The sequence below is a fragment of the Nicotiana sylvestris genome, chromosome 2 (genome assembly GCF_000393655.2).
Source record: "Nicotiana sylvestris chromosome 2, ASM39365v2, whole genome shotgun sequence".
Classification (NCBI taxonomy): domain Eukaryota; kingdom Viridiplantae; phylum Streptophyta; class Magnoliopsida; order Solanales; family Solanaceae; genus Nicotiana; species Nicotiana sylvestris.
This window is the reverse complement of record NC_091058.1, coordinates 158905266-158928697: the sequence shown is the minus strand read 5'-3', so window position 1 is coordinate 158928697 and position 23432 is coordinate 158905266. Positions and strand designations below refer to the sequence as shown.

Below are 23432 nucleotides of genomic sequence, written 5' to 3'. Positions count from 1 at the left end.
TGCATGTCTGATACGCCTGTTCATTCTTTTCTATTTATATGACAAAGTGCAAAATCATGACTCCCTTTGATTGATCTTGATTTCCTTAAATTACGGTCTGATTGCAAGGTTTTCTTATAAACCCCTAAATTTTACTTGTTTGTTTAAGTTGATTGATTCTATTCCCTTATTTACTGTGGTGCTTCATTCTTGCTGAATCCTTTCCTCAAATTAAGTATATTATGTACTTAGACTCAGTCATATACTCTATACTTTTACTACCCCTTATATGGTACAAAGTCAATCTTTCTCAAACTGATTTTATTTCCTTAGTTATCCCTGTTAGTATCCGTTTGAGCTATAATTCCTTGATTAAAGGGGAGTACTTGTATTAATGGGATTCTAATTGTGATTACTTCCATATTTGTGATAAACCTTTACTTGTTACCTTATTTTCTACCTATTTTTTAAAGCTATAAATACTCTACCCTCTCTTCTCTAAAGACAAGAACAAATTAGTTCAAAACACACACATACACATTCAAACTCTCTCTTCTTTCTCTACTACTTGTGCTACTGCTTGTCTAGCCGGTTGAAAGCCAAGGTTAGATTGTGGAATTCTACTTGCCTTACTTTTTCTGCACTTTGCTTCCTTAACTGGTATGTCCTAGTTTAATTTTAAAGCCTCAACAACAACATGCTTCTCTTATTGTCTATTTCTACTTGTGGTTCTGTTGTGAAACCTGCAGTTGAGTTACATTACTAGCATGTTATTATGTCTCCCCTTCCCTTTAAATTAATGCATTCCCTTATGTGTGTTTCAAAGCATGTTTTGTCAATCACTTAATATGTACTTACCATCTTATGAATCCCAAATCCCTGTCCCTTCCACGTGTTTATGTTCTTTCTGACCGGTTTTGGATTATGCCAGTATTAGCTATTGTTGTGCATGTCCAAACCAGACCCTTACTGGAGTTATACGTTTATAGTCAATGTCTGTGTATCCCCAATCTCTTGACCCCCTATGTGACTATTGATTTTGTGTGTGATCCCATCTTAAGGTGTTTGAGTTCTGTTTGCTTGTACAACTACTTTCCATCATCTCTGTTACTGATTGCTTTCAAAATGGACTTGTCAGTCCAGTTTTTAAAAAAAACTCCTTTCAAGCATGTGTTATGCACTTTCACTATACTCTTAGAATACTAGGTTCTGCCCCTTTTGTGTGAGCCTTGCCTTGGAACCCTTGAGCTCCCTCTAACTTGGACATATGAAAGCTGGACTTTCCACACTGCACTTACTCTGTCTTGGCTATGAAATCTGGGTGTGAACACTGCTCGGGATCCCTTGAGATCCTTAGGGAACTCTGACACACCTAGATATGAGGGAAAACTGTGAACAATATTGGCACTTGAAGTGATTGATTATATAACTCAGAGAGGAAGTCCTAATTAAGCTTCCTATAGTGTAACTTCTTATTTTCATTGTTACTTATGTAATTCACTCACATGGTCTGTAAACAAGTATTGGGTCTAGCTAGTAAAAAATAATGGGGTAAATATGTATGCTATAGTTGTAAGGGTAGAAAACATGTTAATAGGTTTATGTTCCTAATTTTACAATACAAACCATGCTTAGGGCTCATACATGCATTAGAAATCATGCATTTAGGTCTCATGTTTATTATTTCAGCATGTGTATCCTTACAAAATCATGTGTTAAAATCTGCTAAAAATTAGTACTTTACTATTATCTGTAATCCTACCGTGCATTTAGAAACCCTGCTCTTAGGAAATTCTGCAATCTTGCCATACGCATTTAGAAATCATGCTCTAGGAATTCTGCATCATGAGTTTTATACATGCATATTAGATACCATGTTTTAGGACCTCATTTGTACTTGCATTCACACTTAGTGCAAATTGTTGATTATAAAAGAGGTAAAAAACAGTTTCACACTTGATTATCCTGTCTAAAATAACTGGTAATAATATCTGCATTCGACTAGAACAACATGCGCTTAGGGTAAAATAAGCTCCACACTATTTTAATAACTCAGAATAGTTGCTGCACATCGCCTAGGCAAGCCTTAGGTAATCGATTTAAATAAAACCAGAACCGTCTCTGTGATCAGTGTTTAATTATCAACTGTTAAAATCAGTAGGCAAGCCTGATTCGGACTTCTTTTCTGAGTCATGTGATAGATCTAGTTCTGCTGTAATCAATTAGATACCATGCTTAGAATTCTGCATTCAGACCTTATTTGTGTATGAGTCATGCTGTCTATATGCGTTACCTGTGGAGGTATACCTGAGCCTTCTACTTGCTTCTGTCTTTTCCTTAAAATGCAGTCCTATATGTTCTTGCTTGTCGCTTAGTATTTTGCCTTTAAACCTGAAGGTCTGCCTAGAACTTTCCTAATAGGATAGAAGTCCTAAACTCCTCCGGGACTAATAGGAAGGGACGGGTAACAACATGGATATGATGACCAGTGCGTTAATATCACGTGTATCCCCTCTTCTAGGAGTGTCATACCGGGTATTGCATTAATGTGATCCATATTACAAACAAACTCAGGACTCCCCTTTACATTCATAAGCATGCTTCGATTGCAATCTTTTCAAAATCTTGTTTTTTCATTAATCATTTTCAAATACTTGTGTATTTAAACCTAAACCCCCTACTATGTGAGCCTTACTTGACTACTTTCTAATTTCACAAATTCACAAAAACTGTCTGGCCGGGAACTACATTAGTGGATCCTGAGGGGTGCCTAACACCTTCCCCTTAGGATAATTTTAAGCCCTTACCCTATATCTGGTTACCAAAACGTACCTGCAAATGAACCTTATAGGTGCCCTAACACACCTTAACAATCGTTAGGTGGCGACTCTCCAAAATTGCAGGAACCCCTTCTCAAAAGGAAAGAGTTGTCCCAACCATAATGTCATGAACCCGATTTTCACGGAAAGGAAAAAAGGGGGGCGCGACACCCACACATCAAAAATCTGGACCTCTAGGATGTTATTCAAAGTCATCTCATGCCTCTTTCTGATTGTTCCTGTTCTTTGACACTGGTCAAACTTCTTAACAAATGCATGAGCATCCTTAAATAATGTTGGCCAAAAGAAACCGGACTGTAATATATTTATAGCTTTTCTATCTCCTCCATGATGGACCCCATAGGGTGATGCATGACAATCCTACAACACTAATTCCACCTCCTTTTTTGGAATGCATCTTCTTATCAACTGATCATCATACTGCTTGTAGAAGTATGGCTCATCCCAGTAGTAGAAGTTCACATCATATAGAAACCTCTTTCTAGCTTCTTATTCAATTTTAGGAGGAAGTACCCCACTCACAAGATAGTTCACATAGTCCGCATATAATGGGGGAGGGTCTTGGGTGATAGCAAAAGTTTCTCATCAGGAAATGCTTCTTTAGTTTCTCCACCCTCCTCTACATTGTCATGATTTTTCCGCCTTGATAGATGATCAACTACTTGGTTTTCTGTGCCCTTTCAATCTCGAATTTCCACATCAAATTCCTGCAACAACAAAACCCAACGAGTCAATCTAGCCTTAGATTCTTTTTTTGTAAATAGATACTTGATTGCTACATGATCGGTATGGACTATGACTTTTGTTCCCACCAAGTATGCCCGAAATTTCTCAAAGGCCCACACGGCGGCTAACAACTCGTTTTCAGTGGTGGTGTAATTCAACTGTGCATCATCAAGAGTCCTACTCGCAAAGTAGATGGAATAAAACACCTTGCCTTTCCTCTGGCCTAGCACTGCCCAAATAGCATGGTCACTTGTATCACACATAAGTTCAAATGGTAAGGACCAATCCGGTGCTGCAATAATGGGAGTAGCCACCAACTTCTTTTTGAGTTATTCAAATGTCATAAAGCAGGCGTCATCAAAATTGAAAGTTACATGCTTTTCAAGCAACCTGCACAAAGGAGTAGCAATTCTAGAAAAATCCTTAATAAAGCGCCGATAGAATCTCGCATGTCCCAAGAAAACTCCGGATACCCTTCACAGAATAAGTGGAGGTAATATTTTAACCGCCTCCACCTTCGCCTTATCAACGTCAATGCCATTCCTAGACATTTTGTGACCCATCACGATGCCTTCCTACACCATAAAATGGCACTTTTCCCAATTCAATGCTAGATTTGTTTCTTTAAACGGGCCAACACCTTGTTCAAATTCTTCAAACAATCATTATAAGAAGACCCAAAGTCTGAAAATCATCCATAAAAACTTCCACAAAGTTTTCCACCATATCGGTGTAAATAGCCATCATGCATCTCTGGAAAGTAGCTGGTGCATTACAAAGACGTAACGACATTCACTTGAAGGCAAAAGTTCCATAAGGACAAGTAAAAATGGTCTTCTTCTGATCCTCTAGGCATATGACAATCTGATTGTATCCCAAATATCGATCAAGTAAGTAATAATATTCATGCCCCGCCAATTTGTCCAACATTTAGTCAATGAATGGAAGTGGGAAGTGGTCCTTGCGGGTTGCTTTGTTGAGCCTTCACAGTGCGAGTAAGAATTAGCTCATTTTTCTCATTCTCAACCAGAGGCACCCCCCTTTTTTGGGCACACATTGAACTGGGCTTACCCAGTTGCTGTTAGAGATAAAAAATATAATACCTGCATCGATCCACATAATACTTCCTTCCTGACGACCTTCTTCATAATGGAATTTAACCTCCTTTGCTGCTCAACACTGGGGCAGTGTCCATCTTCCAGAAAGATTTTATGCATGCAAAACGATGGACTGATTCCTTTAATGTCAGCAATTGTTCACCCAATAGCCTTTTTATGCTTGCGAAGTACTCTCAACAATTTTTCTTCTTATACATTTGTCAAGTTGGATGAAATAATCACCGGCAATATCTCAGAGTTCCCCAAATAAGCATAGCGCAGATGCGCTGGAAGGGGCTTATGTTCTAGTTTTGGAGATTCTTCAATAGATGGCTTAGGAGGGGTCAGAGTGACAGGCCTATCCAACTCCTCAAAATTTCCAAACCCATGGACATGACTGCAAGACATGTCAAGTACTTGCTCAATTTCTCCTATCATTTCATCTTCACTATCTTCTTCATCCCCAAACAAAGCTCATTCAAGAGGATCTATGGGGCTCATATAAGGCACTAATGACATAGTATCACTTTCCACCACAGAAATCAGGAATAGCTCTGCATAGTGGTCTGGCAATATGAGTGCTTTATACATATTGAATACCTCCACTTGATCACCGACTCTCATCGTCATCTTTCCTTCACATACATCAATAATAGCTTGGTTTGTGGCTAAGAATGGATGCCCCAAAATAAATGGGATTTCTTGATCAGGCTCGTAGTCCAAGATAATGAAATCGATCGGGAATATGAAAGAACCCACTTGAACAAACACATCTTTAATCACTCCTTCAAGATGATCAAGGGAGCGATCAACGAACTGTAAGATTATTTGTATATGGATAAAATTGGAAAGCCCGATTTTACCATCATTACGTCTTTCTGTAGCTTTACCTCAAAGGCTCGAGGGCAAGGTTCGAGGTTTCGACCTCGAGGGTTCTTTATGCCTGACCTCGGGGCAGCCTAAATCGATGGTTATCATGGATATACGGGAAGTTTCCTAGGAACATGGTCAAAGCTGACAACACCTACAAGAATAGTACCAGTCTGTACCAGACTACTAAGTAACTGTACCAGCTACATTTCTTTGTAATAAATGCACATGTACTATATTGGAATTTCCCCTCCTATATAAAGGGGGACCCTTGTTATTTTTTTCACACATGATACAATATCACTTACAACATTCAATACAAGAACATTCTCTGCTCTCTAACTTAAACACATTCTCCCTTGATTCTATTTTTTACATTTATTGCTTACATTTACTGTGTTTTATTAATTGTTCTTTATTTATTGTTCATTATTAGTCATAAAGAGCCTTTATCAAAGCTCTCAATACCCTTCATCAGCTATCCCCAACTTAGTATCCAGCTCGACCTCGAGGCCCCGTACACTCTGGCTTGAGGCCCCGATTCTCAACCATTCGATTTTCCTAAATATACTTCTTTCAAGTTCTTATCTCATTTTCTAGTCTCACACTTAGCATCTACTTCCTAACCACTAGCATAAAAATAAATCACATATTTTTAGAACCACAAAATCAAATTTAATTGTAATTACCATTTTCAAGGTAATCAGTTTGGCGCCCATCGTGAGGCTAAAATAATAGTGATTGTTTTCTTGCTGGTTTACTACATAACGCAAGTTATCTTTCATGATTTTTCTTGTCCAAGAATTTTTGATTTCAGGTCAAAATGTCTAACTCAGTAAACGCACATGAAAATAACGGTCTTAAGGACCATGGAGAGAATGGTGTAGCTGTTCCAGGTATTGGTATACCACCACAAAACCCTGAAAGTGCACCAGAACTGATCCTCGTGGGTACAGTCTCATACAACGCCCAACATGATAATGTCAGTTCCCACATTAGCGGAAGTACACGCCAAGAAAATCAACAGGAAACTCGGAAAAATCCCACCCGAGAAAAAAGAGAGGCAGATAAGGGAGACAGAGTGGGAAAACCTCAACACGTCATTCATATAATCATCGGGGGGACCGATATTCCCCAAGGACCCATGATCAAATGGGTAAAAGTGTCTGCTACAACGGAAGGGTTAATTCGAGGCCGCATGCCCGAAGACATCCTTGCATTTAGTGAGGAAGATTTTGAGACCTTGACTCAACCACACAATAATACGCTGGTAATTTCATTTATCTTGAATAACATTCAAATTAAATGTGTGCTCGTAGATCCAGGTAGCTCGGCCAACGTAATTAGATCAAAAGTGGTAGAACAGTTTGGACTACTCGATCATATCGTACCTACCTCCCGAGTCCTCAACGGATTCAACATGGCCAGCAAAGCAATGAAGGGAGAGATCACCCTCTTGGTCAATATGTCCGGTACTGTTTGGGATGCCAAATTACATGTCATTAGAGGTGACATAAGATATAACGCATTGCTTGGCAGGCCGTGGATACACAACAAGAGGGCAGTACCGTCCACTCAGCATCCGATGATAAGGTTTTCGACAAAGGACGGCGTAAAGACAATATATGGAGAACATCAAGTGACAAAGGAAATGTTTGCGGTCCACTGGGAAGCGTCAAACTCTATACACTCTACCTCAGAAGAGCCGGGAGGTAAACTAACCCCTGAGGATGATGAGGAAGATTTCCCCGCTTCCCGAACTTTTGTTGCCCCCGAAGAGTTGGATGCAACGAAGTCGACTATTGAAGACTAGAGCAATTTGTTTTGGTCGAACATGTCCCAGATCGGAAGGTATACCTGGGAACGAGACTAAACCTCGAGCTCAGGAAAAAATCATTCATTTTCTCATTAATAGCATTGATTTCTTTGCTTGGTCCCATTTATATATGACAGGAATCCCACCGGAAATAACCACCCATCGACTAAGTGTCGACCCCAGATTCAAACCGGTGAAACAAAAAAGGAGACCCCAGTCTGAAATAATACACGTATTCATCAAAGACGAGGTAACAAAACTCCTCAAAATAGGGTTTATTAGGGAGGTAAAATATCCCGAGTGGCTGGCCAATGTGGTGGTGGTTCCCAGAAGGGAAATAAGTTAAGAATGTGCGTAGATTACAAAGACTTAAATAAAGCATGCCCCAAGGATTCATTCCCATTGCCTAACATCGACCGCTTGATTGATGCCACGGCCGGTCATGAGACCCTCACTTTTCCTGACGCATATTTGGGGTATAATCAAATTCAGATGAACCCCGGGGATATGGAAAAGACTTCGTTCATCACAAAGTACAGTACATACTATTACAATATAATGCCCTTCGGGCTAAAAAATGTGGGAGCCACATACCAGCGCCTAGTTAATAAAATGTTCGAACATCAAATAGGAAAATCTATGGAAGTTTATATTGATGATATGCTAGTTAAGTCCCTGCACGCAGAGGACAATTTGACTCATTTGCAGGAGACATTCAACATCCTCAAAAGCTACAACATGAAACTCAATCCCGAGAAATGTACCTTCGGAGTGAGTTCAGGCAAATTCTTAGGCTTCATGGTGTCAAACATGGGAATCGAGATCAACCCCGTCAAAATCAAGGCCATCGAAGAAATCACGGTGGTAAAGAATGTGAAGTCCGTACAACGGCTGACCGGGCAGATAATAGACTTCGGCCGATTCATATCAAGGTCATCAGACATGAGTCATCGTTTCTTCTCCTTACTCAAAAAGAAGAACAACTTCGAATGGACTTCGGAATCCCAACGTGCCTTAGAGGAGCTGAAGCGATATCTAACTATCCCACTTTTACTCTACACCCCAAAGGAGGATGAGACGCTGTATTTATACGTGGCCGTATCTGAGATAGCGGTAAGTAGTGTGCTAGTTCAAGAAGAGCAAGGTACGTAATTCCCTACTTATTATGTAAGTTGGACCCTGGGAGATGCCGAAACCAGGTATCCGCACCTAGAAAAACTAGCTCTTGCATTAATAAGCGCATCACGAAAATTGAAACCTTACTTTCAATGTCATCATATTTGTGTTTTAACAACATATCCTCTTCGAAACATATTGCATAAGCCCGAATTATCAGGCCGACTGGCCAAATGGGCCGTCGAACTCGGGGGATATGATATAGAGTATCAACCCCAAACGGCTATCAAATCCCAAATTCTGGCGGATTTTGTGGCCGACTTTTCGCCCTCTCTTGTACCCGAGGTAGAGAAATAACTTTTATTAAAAACAGGCACATCTTTCGGGATATGGAACCTGTTCATTGATGGAGCCTCGAATGTAAGAGGATCCAGGCTCGGCTACAAGGTTGACTAATAATGAAGCCGAATATGAGGCTATGATTGCAGATTTGGAATTGGCCAAAGGTCTAGGAGCTGAAGTCATCGAAGCAAGATGTGACTCCCTCCTAGTAGTGAATCAGGTAAATGGGAGCTTCGAGGTCCGAGAAGACAGGATGCAAAGATACTTAGACAAAATTCTAGTCACATTGTACCGCTTCAAAGAATGGACTTTGGTCCACATACCTCGAGAGCAGAATAGCGAGGCTGATGCCCTCACAAACCTGGGATCATCCATCGAAGAAGATGACCTACTCATTGGGGCTGTTGTTCAGCTATCTAAATCAGTGATCGAGGAAGGTCATGCCGAGATCAACTCCACTAGCCTAACATGGGATTGGAGAAATAAATATATCGATTATTTGGAAAGTGGGAAGCTACCCGCGGATCCGAAAGAATCAAGGGCCCTGCGAACCAAAGCAGCCCAATTCTCACTCGACGAAAATAGAACTTTGTACAGAAGAACCTTTGATGGGCCCCTAGCAGTATGTCTGGGGCCAGGGGACACAGATTATGTGCTCCGAGAAATCCACGAGGGCACCTGAGGAAATCATTCTAGTGTTGATGCCTTAGTCCGAAAGGTAATCAGAGCAGGCTACTATTGGGACAACATGGAAAAGGACACCAAAGAATTTGTCCATAAGTGCGACAAATGCCAGAGATTTGCCTCGATGATTCACCAACCCGGTGAACATCTGCATTCGGTCTTGTCACTATGGCCATTTTTGAAGTGGGGATGGACATCGTCGGACCTCTACCAACGGCACCAGGTAAAGCTAGATTTATTTTATTTATGACTAACTACTTCTCAAAATGGGTGGAAGCGCAGGCCTTCGAAAAATAAGAGAAAAAAAGTCATTAACTTCATCTGGGACCACATCATATGCCGATTAGGGATTCCTTACAAGATAACATGTGATAACGGGAAGCAGTTCATCAGGAGCAAAGTAACACAGTTCCTCGAGGATCACAAAATCAAGAGAATCATGTCGACACCCTACCACCCGTGTACAAACGGTCAGTCCAAATCTATAAACAAAACCATCATTCAAAACATAAAAAAGAAGTTGGAAAGCGCTAAGGGAAAATGGAGGGAAATATTACCCGAAGTGCTATGGGCATATCGAACAACTCCAAAATCAAGCACAGGAGAAACGCCTTTCTCTCTAGTGTATGGTGCCAAGGCTTTGATACCGGTAGAGGTCGGAGAGCCAAGAGCTAGATTTTGACATACCACCGAGAGCTCAAACAACTATGCCATGACTGCGGCCCTCGAACTATTGGATGAAAAGAGAGAAGCTTCGCTGGTCCGAATGGCCACCCAAAAACAAAGGATAAAAAAGCACAATAACAAGAGGACAAATCTCCGACATTTTGGAGTTGGAGACTTAGTGCTGAGGAAAGTTACCTTAAACACTCGAAACCTTAATGAAGAAAGCTAGTCCAAAACTATGAAGGACTGTACCGTATCCTCGGAGTAATCGGCAAAGGGTGCTACAAGCTCGGTACCATGGAAGGCGAACAACTTCCAAGCAATTGGAACATATCGATGCTCAAACGTTACTACTTCTATGGTGTCTGATGGAAGACACCGAAACATCCCCCCCTTGAAGACCTTGGGTTTTAAAGCAAACGTTGCACTCTTTTCCTTCGATCGGATTTTATCCCAAGAAGGGTTTTACCGGCAAGGTTTTTAATGAGGCAACATCTATATGCTACCTAAGGAGAATCTCACAAGTATTCAAGGCTTCTCTTCAATCAACCTCGAACACTAGGGGGCATGAGCCAAAAAGGGTCTCAATAGGAAAATGATGTATCGGGCCAAACAGTTGAATGGACCGTGTCCCCATAGAATAATTGAGCCCTTGACGGCAAAAACATGTATACTTGTGCCAAGTAATCAAAGAATATTTCCTCCCCCATCAAAACGCTTTACGCTTCAAAAAAGTATGCTACTTTTACAAGAAACGGCTTCTAAGACAGAAATTTCCCAAACATTCGGGGACTGACGCCAAAAACTCGAGGCCACATGACCTCTGGGTCAGAAACTTCAAACTCGAAAGCCCTCAATGAGGCAACACCAAATTTACAAAAAATAGCTCCAGAGCCAAAAAAAACTCTCGACGTCTCGGGGACTGTCGTCGACTATCATCCCATGAAACTATTAGAGACTCAAGGCCGTAAGACCCCAAGCGGGCAAGATCGAGCCCAAAAGCCCTCCATGCGGCAATAGTAGAAAATGTAAGACCTCTACGAGGCATTATAAACAATATAAGACCTCTATAAGGCAACACCAAAACTATAAGACCTCAAGCAAGGCATGAACCATACTTGTACCAAGTGACTAAATCTGTAAGACCTTACAAAAGGCATGGATCCCGATATTAAAGTTAAGGCTATACATTCGAACTTGTAAGACCCCTAAAAAGGCATACCCTCGATGTAAACGCCGAAACTACTTCACTCGGGTCGTAAGACCCCAAACGGGCAACCTCGAGCCCGAAAGCCCTCCATGTGGCAATACTAGAAAATGTAAGACCTCTACACGACATTATCAACAATATAAGACCTCTATAAGGCAACACCAAAATTGTAAGACCTCAAGCAAGGCATGAACCATACTTGTGCCAAGTAACTTATCTGTAAGACCTCAATCAAGGCATGAACCGCACTTGTATTAAGTGACTAAATCTGTAAGACCTTACAAAAGGTATAAATCCCAATCTTAAAGTTAAGGCTATACATTCGAACTTGTAATACCCCTAAAAAGGCATACCCTCAATGTAAATGCCAAAACTACATCTCTCGGGGACTGAAAGGCTCCGGTCAAATGCAAATGACTCCGGTCACAAGGCTCCGACCAAACTCACGTGACTCAGGGATGCTCGACCATCGCTATAAAATCACAGGCCTTCAATTACTTCAAAAAAACTTCAAAAAGAACCAGTTAATCAAGCTACCCTCGGCATAAGCAAAAGAGTTTCGATTATATCAGCTCCAAACAATAGGCTTCGAAACAATTCAGCCATCGAACGAAACCTCCCAAAGTGCTCATTTATCGCTACATAACGGCTCACAATTGAGGCTCTTATCGAGCCGTCAAAGAGTCGGGCGAACATAAAATTTTCAAAAAAGTATTTAAAGAGGGAAAATAAAAGCCTATATTATGAGGTCGTACCGACCCAACGCGTAAGAGCCACTGTCGCCAACCTACATTAAGAGGTCGTATCGACCCAAGGCGTAAAAGCTTAAGAGCCAGCTTAAAAACCTAAGGGTCAATAATCTCGAGTCGAAATCCAACTCAGAGACTAAGCCCGAAATAGTTAACTAAAATGCCTAAGGGCAAATGCGTAAGAGCTACTATCGCTAGCTTAAATTAAAGGTCATACCAACCCAATGCGTAAGAGCCCAAGCACCAACCTATGTTTAAGGTCAAACCGACCCTACGCGTTAGAGCCCACGGGCCAGCTTAACAATCCCCAGGGCCGAATTATAAACCTAAGGGTTTTTACTTCGAAGCCCAATTCATCTGGCTAACCATTGACGAACGTCAAAATTTAAAGCAAAGAAAAAGCGAAAAAGAATGAAAAAGCCTTTACATATATGTTGGAAGGTCCACAAAGGTGCATCTACAAGGCCTATGCCTGAAGCCCTTGCAAGGGAAAAAAGGCAAATAAACCCTAATCTACCACCGAGCCTATGCCTTTGACGGCTCCCACAAAAATTATACTTTCAACAGCACCAGCCATAACCCCCGGGTTTTCAACGGTCTCTTCCCCTTTGGGGATATCGCCTCCATCTTCATCATCTCCCGGGTCACTACTCGACTCGTCTTCAGAGGAAAGCAGGGCCGCGACCTCCTCTTTTAGGATCTTCACCCTCTCGATCTCGGCGGACAACTCGATGCCCCCCGCATGTATATCCTCGAGAGCCCGTCTCTGAGATTCTAAATGGGCATGCTGTACAGCTCAGGTCAATCGTAGCTCGACCTCCTCAGACACTTTCTTAGCCTGAGCATTCTCAGTAGCATCATCATCTTTGTACGAGGAAACAAACTCCTCGGCTTCAGCCCTAACCTTGGATAACGTAGCAACCAACCCAGTATGAAGATCCTTGTACTTGTTACTCTCCGCCCTTCCATTATCAAGTTGGTGCCGGACTGAGGCCACCTCCCCCTGGAGGGTGTCTCTCTCAGAGACTATCTCACTTATGTGCTGTTTGAGTTCGAGAATTTCAGAGTCCCTGGCTTGGAGTTCCTCCTTCATTGGGACATCTTTCTTCTCAAGCTGCAAAAATTGGCCTGAAGGTATTAAAACACCAAAGTCGGGTAAACATATAGACAAAAAACAAGCAAGAACTATATAACTTGCCTAGTGAGATGAGTCCTGTCTCGGGACACCGCCTCCAAACAATCCCGAAGGCCACGAAGTTCCTCCTCCCTTTTAGAAGAAAGAGCTCTGAGCCCATCAGCTTCGAAGATGAGCTTCTTATGCTCACCCTCATAACGAGTCAGCTCGGTTTGAAACTTGGTGAAAGTTTGATTGTAAAACACCTAGGTCTGAAACCATAAAGGAAACGAGGTTAGCAAGATCAAAATCAGGGTACCAAGCAGAATTTTACGAAAAGATTACCTGCTCATAGAGCCTGTCGATCTCATTGAAAATAAGCGAGACGTCAAGTCCAAGCTTTTACTTGGGTGCAATAAAAAGCCTTTCAAGCGCATTTTTATCTCCGACGAGCACCCGCACGTCGGAAGACTCTTTATTTTGGGCGTTCTACATCTCCCTCGGGGGAAAATTCGGTCCCGAAGGGGAATAGCTAACTTCAACGATCACGACTGAATCAATCGAGGCCGTCTCTTATTTTAGGAGAGCTTCAGAACCAAGCTCCCCATGACCACCTAATGAATGCACCTCAGTTCGAGGAGAGATTTTTCCAATAAGAAACTCAAGGACATCACTCGATGCACCCTCGAAAGCCTCTTCAATCCGAGGTAGGACAACAATGGAATCAAGTTCGATTTAGAAACCATTGACTTTGTAGCATGTGGGTAGGTCAAGCTTTCTCCCCCCGTGGGTACTTCTGAGGAATCATCTTTCTTCTCGCCTTTGGCTCGGGGACTCTCTGGAACATATGGAATTAAGGTTGCCGAGACAGCCTTAGGTTCTTCCACTTTGGCTTTCTTGGATTTCGGAGAATGAATCAGGGACCCCCTTTTCCTCTTCCTCTCTTCGTTGGGTTTTGGGGTTTCCGCTTTACCAAGCAGTGCTTCCCTTATCAAGGGGAACTCACCCAAACCTGCGCAGATGTAAAATGTAAGCACATGGAATGAGGACGCTATCAATAATAGTTCTTTTGTGATATGTAATTACAACAGAAGTGGAGGCTCACCATGGTCCTTGGCTTCCCATCGAGCCTAGAACAGATCGTGCCACATGCGCTTGATATATGGGCAAATCGAATCCAACTAGTTGACCCAGCCCGAGAGGTCCTTCACTGTATTAGGGTACACTATGACGGTTGTATCAGTGGAGGAAGTCAGTTCGTAGGGAGATGTATCTAAAAAGAAACAAGGGAACATTTAATTGACATATCTACTTACGTTTCATATTCCACCTTTTAGGGAACGACATCCTCTCCACTAGAATCAGTTCTGAAGTCCTAACTCAGACAAAACAACTCATCCACCCTCCATTCCTAACCTCATCGATATAAGAAAAATGGCTCTCGAGGCCTGACAGTGGAGCTTAATCAGGCCCCACGGGAGAGTCAAGGACTATACATTCTGACCAGGTGGTCAAGGGTGAAGGGCATCCCCTCAATCATGTTCGTATAATGTCTGGTCATGTAAACAATGCGCCAGAACGAATGATGAATTTGGCCGAGGGTTACTCGATATCGTTTGCAGAAATCAAGGACCACAGGGTCTATTGGGGGCGAGGATGGCTCCACCGGGCCAAGGGTAAATGGATAAGTATACACACTGAGAAAGTCGGCCTTGTATATTGTTATATCTTCCCCCGAGAAGGAATCTCCACAAGTACCGCATCCCTCCAGCGGCAGTCGGCCTTCACTCTTTCAACGTCTGTTATTGAGCTAATATATTGGGACACGGGTTAACATCGTCCCGACTTCAAAAAAGGTTTTTCAGTCTTGAAATCGAAGGTCATTTCAAAGGCTTCTAGGATGCATTCCCCAACACGAGGGGGAATTGTTGCTTTGCCTTTAGATGAGTGCAAAGAAGAAGAGGGCACATCTTCCTGAGGGACGGAGGTGGAAGTTTTTGCCATTCTTAAAAGATTTAAGAGGAGAAATGAAAATTGCATTTCAGAAGAGAGCACAAGAGAGAAGTGAGAAGAACTCTTTTGAGGGCTTGATGGTGTAGTGGAAAATAAAGAGCAAAAGAAGAAGTATTTATAGAAGTTTAACGTTCATGTTGGAGCGGACCAAAGGACATCCAACTGTTGTAATAAATTCAAAGGCTTTTAAGGGCTATATGGACGTGACCTTTAGACATCTCATTTTGTCATGTCAATCGCTTGATAGGGTGTGATTACCGTCGTGACAGAAGTGTCAAAGGGGAAAGAATTCGAGATTGTTTCTTATCATTTCATGCTAAAAAACGCGGAGACTATCTGTAAATAGATAAAATCAGAGAGCCCGATTTTACGATCATTACGTCTTTCCATAGCTTGACTTTGAAGGCCCGGGGGCAAGGTTCGAGGTTTCGACCTCGAAGGTTCTTTATGCCTGACCTCGGGGTAGCCTAAATCGATGGTTATCATGGATATACAGGAAGTTTTCTAGGCACGTGGTCAAAGCTGACAACACCTACAAGAATAGTACCAGTCTGTACCTGACTGCTAAGTAGCTATACCGGCTACATTTCTTTGTAATAAATGCACATGTACTATGTTGGGATTTTCCCTCCTATATAAAGGGTACTCTTGTTATTTTTTCCACACATGATACAATATCACTTACAACATTCAATACAAGAACATTCTCTACTCTCTAACTTAAACACATTCTCCCTTGATTCTATTTTTTACATTTGTTGCTTATATTTACTGTGTTCTATTAATTGTTCTTCATTTATTGCTCATTATTGGTCATAAAGAGCCTTCATCAAAGCTCTCAAAATTGTTAACCCTTCATCGATTGTCCCAGCTTAGTATCCAGCTCGACCTCGAGGCCTTGTACACTCTAGCTCAACCGATTCTCAACCACTCAGTTTGCCTAAATATACTGCTTTCAAGTTCTTATCTCATTTTCTAGTCTCACACTTAGCATCTACTGCCTAACAACTAGCATAAAAATAAATTACATATTTTTAGAACCATAAAATTAAATTTAATTGTAATTACCATTTTCAAGGTAACTATTATCATTGTTGGGCGCGGCTCACCAAAACCCAACTGTCTGAACACAGATAGCGGCATCAAATTGATGCTCGCTCCAAGATCACATAAAGCTCGCCCGACTGCATGCTTACCAATGGAGATTTGGATAGTGAAACTACCCGGATCCTTCAATTTCTAAGATAACTTGATTTGATTCTTGATCTACATTCTTCAGTGAGTGCCACAGTATCGAACTCGGTCAACCTACTTTTATTTGCCACTATGTCCTTAATGTATTTAGAATATTTGGGCACTTCTCGCAGGATGTCTACTAGTGGAATATTAATTTGCACCTGCTTCAAAATATTGAGAAACTTTTTATACGCGACATTATCTGTCACTTTCTACAATCTTTGAGGGAACGAATGTGGTGGACTCACAACTAATGGTGGAGGTTTCTTAGCCAGTGCCTCTTCAGCTGGCTTCTCTGACTCCTTCGATTTTTCTGATTCTGATATTATAGTTGTCGGTTTCTCATTAAAGGTCACTTATTTTCTCTTTTTCGACTGGACTTCTTCTAACTGTCTCCCATTCCTCAATGACACAACATTAATAGATGCCTTAGGATTCTCCTTAGTGTCTTTGGGAAGAGCTCCAATTGGTCGAGCATTTTGGGAACTGGCAAGTTGTCCCATCTGTCGCTCCAAATTTCTCATTGCTGTGGCTTGGGCATGCTGGTCAGCCATCACTTTCTTCATCATCACTGTTGTGTGGGCTTACTGCTCAGCCATCAATTTCTTCATCATTTCCTCAATGTGACTTGCTGAGTTTGCATGTTGCTCAGCTTGAGGTTGTTTAGATTGTTGTTGAGGTGCTTGTGGTCGGTATTGATTCTGAGCACCTTAGTTTCCACTCCAAGAGAAGTTTGGGTGGTTTCTCTAGTTAGGATTGTAAGTGTTCCCATACTGGTTTTTCTGGCCCCTATTTGCATTACCCACAAAACAGATAGACTCTAGATTAACTAGGCATAAGTCGCTCATATGATCCTCTTCACATACTTCACAAAACAATTGAACCTGTTGCACTGGATGAGCTTGTTGCTTGTTAATAACCAAGGTCATCTGATTGAATTGGTTGGTCAATGTGAAAATCTATGTTGATTATGCCAAGATGACATCTAACTCGGGAACCCCTACAGATTTTTACACTGTGTGTCTGCCCATCTCTCATTGCCAATCAGGATTGCTTTTGGAGAATTTGTTCAATAACACATATATCTCATCAAATTTTCTCTAATACTTGACCTCCAGCTACAACGTCTACCACAATCTTTGTCTCAGGATGTAGCCCTTCTATGAAAGTGTGAGCTAACACTTCATTTGTCTGATTGTGATGAGGACAGTCTTTGATCAGCCCCTTAAACCTCTCCCAAGCTGAGTATAAAGACTCCCCCGCTTTCTGTTTGAAGGTGACTATCTCACTTCTGATCTTTGCAGTTTTGCCCAAAGGGAAGAACCTTGCCAAAGATTTCCTTGTCAGATCATTCTATGATGTAATAGAATTAGCTGGTTCAGCCTTCAACCATTGCTTTGCTTCGCCCAACTGGGAGAATGGGAAAAGTGTGAGCCTTACGTAGTATGGAGTGACTCTGTTAGTAATGTAGGTATCACTAATCTCCAATATTTAGGATATGCTATTGTGGATCCTTGTGTGGAAGATCCAAAAATTGCCCATTTGTATGAAGTAGCTGGATCATGCTTTGTTTTAGCTCAAAATGCCTAGTGATTCTGGTCTTCACAATGCTAGAGGTGACATTAGTAATGCTGGGCATCGCCACCTTCTGAACAGCCATATGTTGCTCATCTACCATGTTCACAGGAAATTGAACAAGTGCCTGAAGATTATTTATATCATTTGCTTTCCTCAACCTCCTATGAAATATTCTCTCAGGTTCGGGGTCAAAGCCTTGAAGTATGTCCTGGCTTCTGAACCTGCGCATTCAATCAAAGTTTCTGAGATCAGAACAACAATCAAGTAACGTTAGACTTGACGAAATAAACAATGAAAGCAAAAACTAGAAAGTAGTCAATATTCAAGTCCCTGGCAACGACGCCAAAAACTTATTGTTCCCAAATGAACACGCAAGTATACGTAGTCGTACAAGTAATAAAATGATAAGTTGAGTGTCGAATCCACTGAGACTTGTATCAACTACCCACTAAATTCACCAAGATTGTTATTAAGTCGAGCCAATTCGAGTTCAAGAGTTTAATTATACTAAATTATAATTCTAAGTAGTAACTAAATTATCAAGCAACAAAATGGTTGTTGTGTATTCAGTAGAGACAATATTCCAAGATTGTGAACGATTCACCAATCCTATTGTGTTCTAGTAAACTCTCCCTTTCATACAATTCACTCATGGTTTCTAATTAATCGAACAATTGCTCCCATAGCCTTCTCCCAAAGTACTACTCGCCTATTCAAAATAGATTAATGCCTATATTCCTATGAAATCAATATATTAAGAACACATTAAAATTATGATATTTAATTAAGCACGGTGACTAGGTACATTTCTATCCTCACCACAAATCCTCCCCCCCCCCAAAGTTAAAATTGTTCTCTCTTTAATTCTTCTCTAATCTAAACATGGATTTCCCAAGCATAGCATAAATAGTAAATAAAACCTAACTGTTGGCCATACAATTAAGCAATTAATCACAGAATTGAAGAAACAACCATATAATGGTGAAGTATAATCAAGGTTAAATCAATGTTAAGCAACAATATTCATGGCTAAATCACAATCCTAGAACTATGGGTTTTAGCCACTCATGATAGTGTCAAACAAATTCATAACTGTTGGATAATTGAAAATACTAAGAAAAGATGAAGAAATCTGAGATATTATTGCTCCCGGATGTTCCTCATATGTCTCTAGGTCTAAAGTGTGTCCAAAGTCCTCAAAAAAACATTTTTACATGTACCAAGTAGGATTGGTCAAAGACGAAATCTCCATTTCCTAGCCGAAATAGAAAACTTGCAAACTTAATGCTTTCCATGCGTCGCACTGTGCATCGCACTAATGCTTTTTCCTGTCAGACCAAAAAAAATCCAGTATGTGAACTTTGAAAATTTCTGACAAAACTTTGCACTAATGCATAACACAGTGCCTCGCGCTAGTGCATTCTTTAGCAGTTGCTTCATCCTTGAATTTGACGTCCAGAATTGATTCTCGACCACCGAACACGATCCCGGCTTAATCCCTTGGGCTTTTACTCAGACTTCAAAGCTCCAAATAGCTCGAATTCGTTCCACAACATCTACATAACTCAGAATCGCTCTTACAAGGCATAAAATATATAATTTGCAAAACAATAGTGATTAAAGCTCGAACATAATAAAAGTGCAGTAAATTAGAGTGTGATAAGCGACTAAAATACGTAATTATAGCCTACCATCACCCTTCAGAAGGTAAAACTCATGGGATCACAAAGATCCAAAAATATCCACTATAACACTAATAGAGTTAGAAAAGTTCTCCAAATTACCTACACAACAATTGCCAAACAAGGAGCAACAATAGCAACAACAAATCAATTGAAGAAGGAGGAGAAGTCACAAATTTGGAGCTGCTGTTCGGGGCCCGAAATCAGATGCTACAAGCCTCAAAATCCAATCTCCACCGTTCAAATCATATACCAAGATGTTATAAATACTCAGTCAAAATATTAGCCCAATCCAACGGTTAACAAAGTAGAAACTCGATTTGAAGTTAGCTGGTCGGAATAAAAATCTGCAGCAAAATAAATACTTTTCTTCTCTATTCTCTCGATGAAAGCTATCTCAAAAACTACTCTTACGTGCTTAAGTCTTTCAAAGACTTGTACCAATGAGGATAAAACAATTCTCCAAGGTTGTTTTATTTATAGATAATGGGTTCCGCTATCTCTTAAAGCCAAAACCAACTCTAAATAGGAATAAAAATCGAATCCAATGCCAAATAGGAACGAAAACCAAAAGAAAATAGGATTAGGTTATTGGGCCTTTGGCTAGAAAACATGAGCATGGCCCAACATATAAATGGTATTTGGTAATTTAAAAGTTGGTCAACATAGCTTTTAAACACTATCACCTTTACATTTGAACTAAAATATGAGATAGTCCATGCTACTTTTCTTCTTTTGTGACATGACAAGTGTTTAACATTACTTCTTTTTTATATAATCATATTTTTCAATAGTTCATAGTTATTAGACGAGTTAACTTTTTAACAATTATACTACTATTTTTTCATTATTATTGATAAAATATATAAGTTAAAATTTACAAGTTAGAATCTGTATCTATCATATACATGCATATTGGGACATAATTCTATAAAAAAAATATAATGGGACATAAAATTTTCACTTATAATAGAACGGAATTATGAATAGTGGATGAACGAAAGACTTTTAGTAGCAATAGGATGAGAACCTTACTATAATGTGGTAGCACTATGAGACAATAACTAATGGCTTGTTTGGCCAAGCTTTTTCCAGGCCAAAAGTATCTTTTTTTAATTTTAGGTGTTTGACCAAGTTTTTTGGGGCAAAAGTATTTTTGGGAGAAACAAAAATAGTTTTAAAGAAGCGAAAAAGTAGTTTCCCCAGGAAGCAAAAGAAGTTTTAATGTTTCTTGTGCCAAAAATGCCCTTAGCAAAATATAGTATATACAAAAATAGCCTTAGTTATTTTAAATTATCTTGAAAGAATTAAAGTACTTTTTAATTTTATTTTTATATTTTAATTAAATAAAATAAAAAAACTTAACCATTGTCTTTAATAATAAATATTTGAGATTATTTATTTACTTATATATTAACTATTAAATAAATCTCTTCATGTCCTCATTCGTAATTTGGTACTTAAAACACTTTTTGAAAAGCTTGGTCAAACACAAATTATTGTTGTAATGACCCGACCGGTCGTTTCATGAGTTACCGCTTCGTTTCCCCTATTTCTGCTTCTTATTGTCTTGTTCAGCTGTATTATATGTTATCAGGTTGGTTGGTTCGGGTTCGGAGAGGTTTTGGAAAGGAATGAGACACTTAGTATCTTTTGAGTAAGATTAAGTTGGAAAGTCAATCGGAAGTTGACTTGTGAGAATTCGATCTCAGAATTTGTTTTTTTTTATGATTTGGATAGCTTCGGGAGGTGATTTAGAACTTAGGAGTGTGATTGGAATGTGTTTTAGAGGTCAGGAATAGATTTAGGCTTGAATTGGCGAAATTGAAGTTTTGGCATATTTCGGTTGATAGGTGAGATTTTGATATAGGGGTCGGAATGAAATTCTGGAAGTTGGAGTAGGTCTGTTGTGTCATTTGTGACTTATGTGCAAAATTTCAGGTCATTCGGACGAGATTTGATAGACTTTTTGATCAAAAGCAAAATTCGGAAGTTTTTCGAACCTTAGGCTTGAATCCGATGTTATTTGGTTGATTTGATGTTGTTTTAGGCGTTTTGAAGATCGGTATAAGTTTGGATAGTGGAATATGACTTGTTTGTGTTTTTGGTTGAGGTCCCGGGATCCTCGGGGTGATTTCAGATGGTTGACGAGAAGTTGGAGTTGGAAAGTTGCAGCTGAAGCTGCTGAAGTCTGTCATAACCGCACCTGCGGCTTAGGGACAGCAGGTGCGGTCTCGTAGAAGCGCCCAGAGGGTCGAAGATGCGGAAATGGCCATGGAGAGTTGGAACCGCAGAAGCGGTTGTTCGAGCGCATCTGCGATAGCGCATGTGCGACATTGTGATCGCATGTGCTGTTTTGAGCGCTTAAGTGATTTGCGCAGGTGTGATGTGCCGTAGAATTTCGGCACAATTGATACCAATTATTTAGATTTTAACTTGTCTTTTAATGCATTTTGTAGTTAATTTTGATCAAGTTTGGTTGTTTTGTAGTGCATGAGCTTGAAGACCCAAAAACATGAAAAAGAAGTCAAAAAGTCACAAAAAGGCGGATATGCTGCAAGTATGCGTTCGCATAATTCACATGCGGACCGCATAAGTGATATGGTGATCGCAAACAATAATAGTCTTTTGGGCCAAATGAAGAAGAAAATATGTGGTCCATTATGCGGCCGCATAACACCTATGCGAGCCGCATAATGGTCGCATAACTCCAGTAGAAGACAATCCTCATCATGATATGCGATGGGATATGCGGTCGCATAACATACATGCAGACCGCATAACTGTTATGCGGCTGAAGCAAGATCTGGAACTCAGCAAGTCTGCGATGGAATTCTTAATATGCGGTCCGCATAACTGGTCTGCGACCATTATGCGATCGCATAAGCTATTTGAAGGGGCATTTTTGTCTGATTTTGACTACGACTTTTGATCCACTATAAAGAGAATAACTAGGGTTTTTGTGGGTCATTCAAGTCTGAAACAAGGTCTTACTTAGAGAGAATTGAATACTTCATTTATTTGGAAGGTTGTGAAGAAGGAATCTTGCACTTTTGTAAGCTTTATGGCTTTATTAAATACTTTGTTCTTGTATTTTAGTATGAGTAGCTAGTTTTAAATACTACGGTTGTGGACCCTAGACGGGTGTAATGTTAATGGGTGTTTAACATTGAATATATATATATATATATATATATATATATATATATATATATATATATATATATATATATATATATAATGGTTGGTTGATATTTATTCAATTCTTGTTCTTTATTTATGGTTGGTGGTTGCAAACATTAATCTATTCCATTTTACTCTTTCTTTACTTGGAAAAGTGAGTTAGGGTTTGGTAGAATTGAATATCAAGAACTCAAGATTTTAAATCTTGTTTACTAGAATCGCTTAGGAATAAGTGGGTTCTACTTGGCATAAATTGGTTGTTCTTAAATTGCAACTCTTTTATATTTGGAAAAATCATAAAGGAAAAATACTACTCAATTATTGGAAAATATTAGGTGGTCATTTAGAAATCATTTGCATATCAAAGGACCTTCCATTAGAAATATATCATATTAACACCGATAACATTGCATTCCATTGACGGGGACACAACCTTGGTTTCCTTAATCAAATCATTTACATTCTCAAAATTACAATTAGTCATCTCTTTAATTCACAATCATATCATTCTCTTGTTACGTTAACGGAATA

The 23432-nt window shown here is 40.1% G+C and overlaps 1 non-coding gene across 1 annotated transcript; it reads left to right on the top strand.

The window, feature by feature from the left end:
- The first annotated feature begins 17652 nt into the window (after window positions 1–17652).
- On the top strand, window positions 17653–17757 carry LOC138886569 (small nucleolar RNA R71). The gene has a single exon (XR_011405619.1). It is a non-coding gene; the product is annotated as a small nucleolar RNA R71 (small nucleolar RNA).
- The last annotated feature ends 5675 nt before the right edge of the window (window positions 17758–23432 follow it).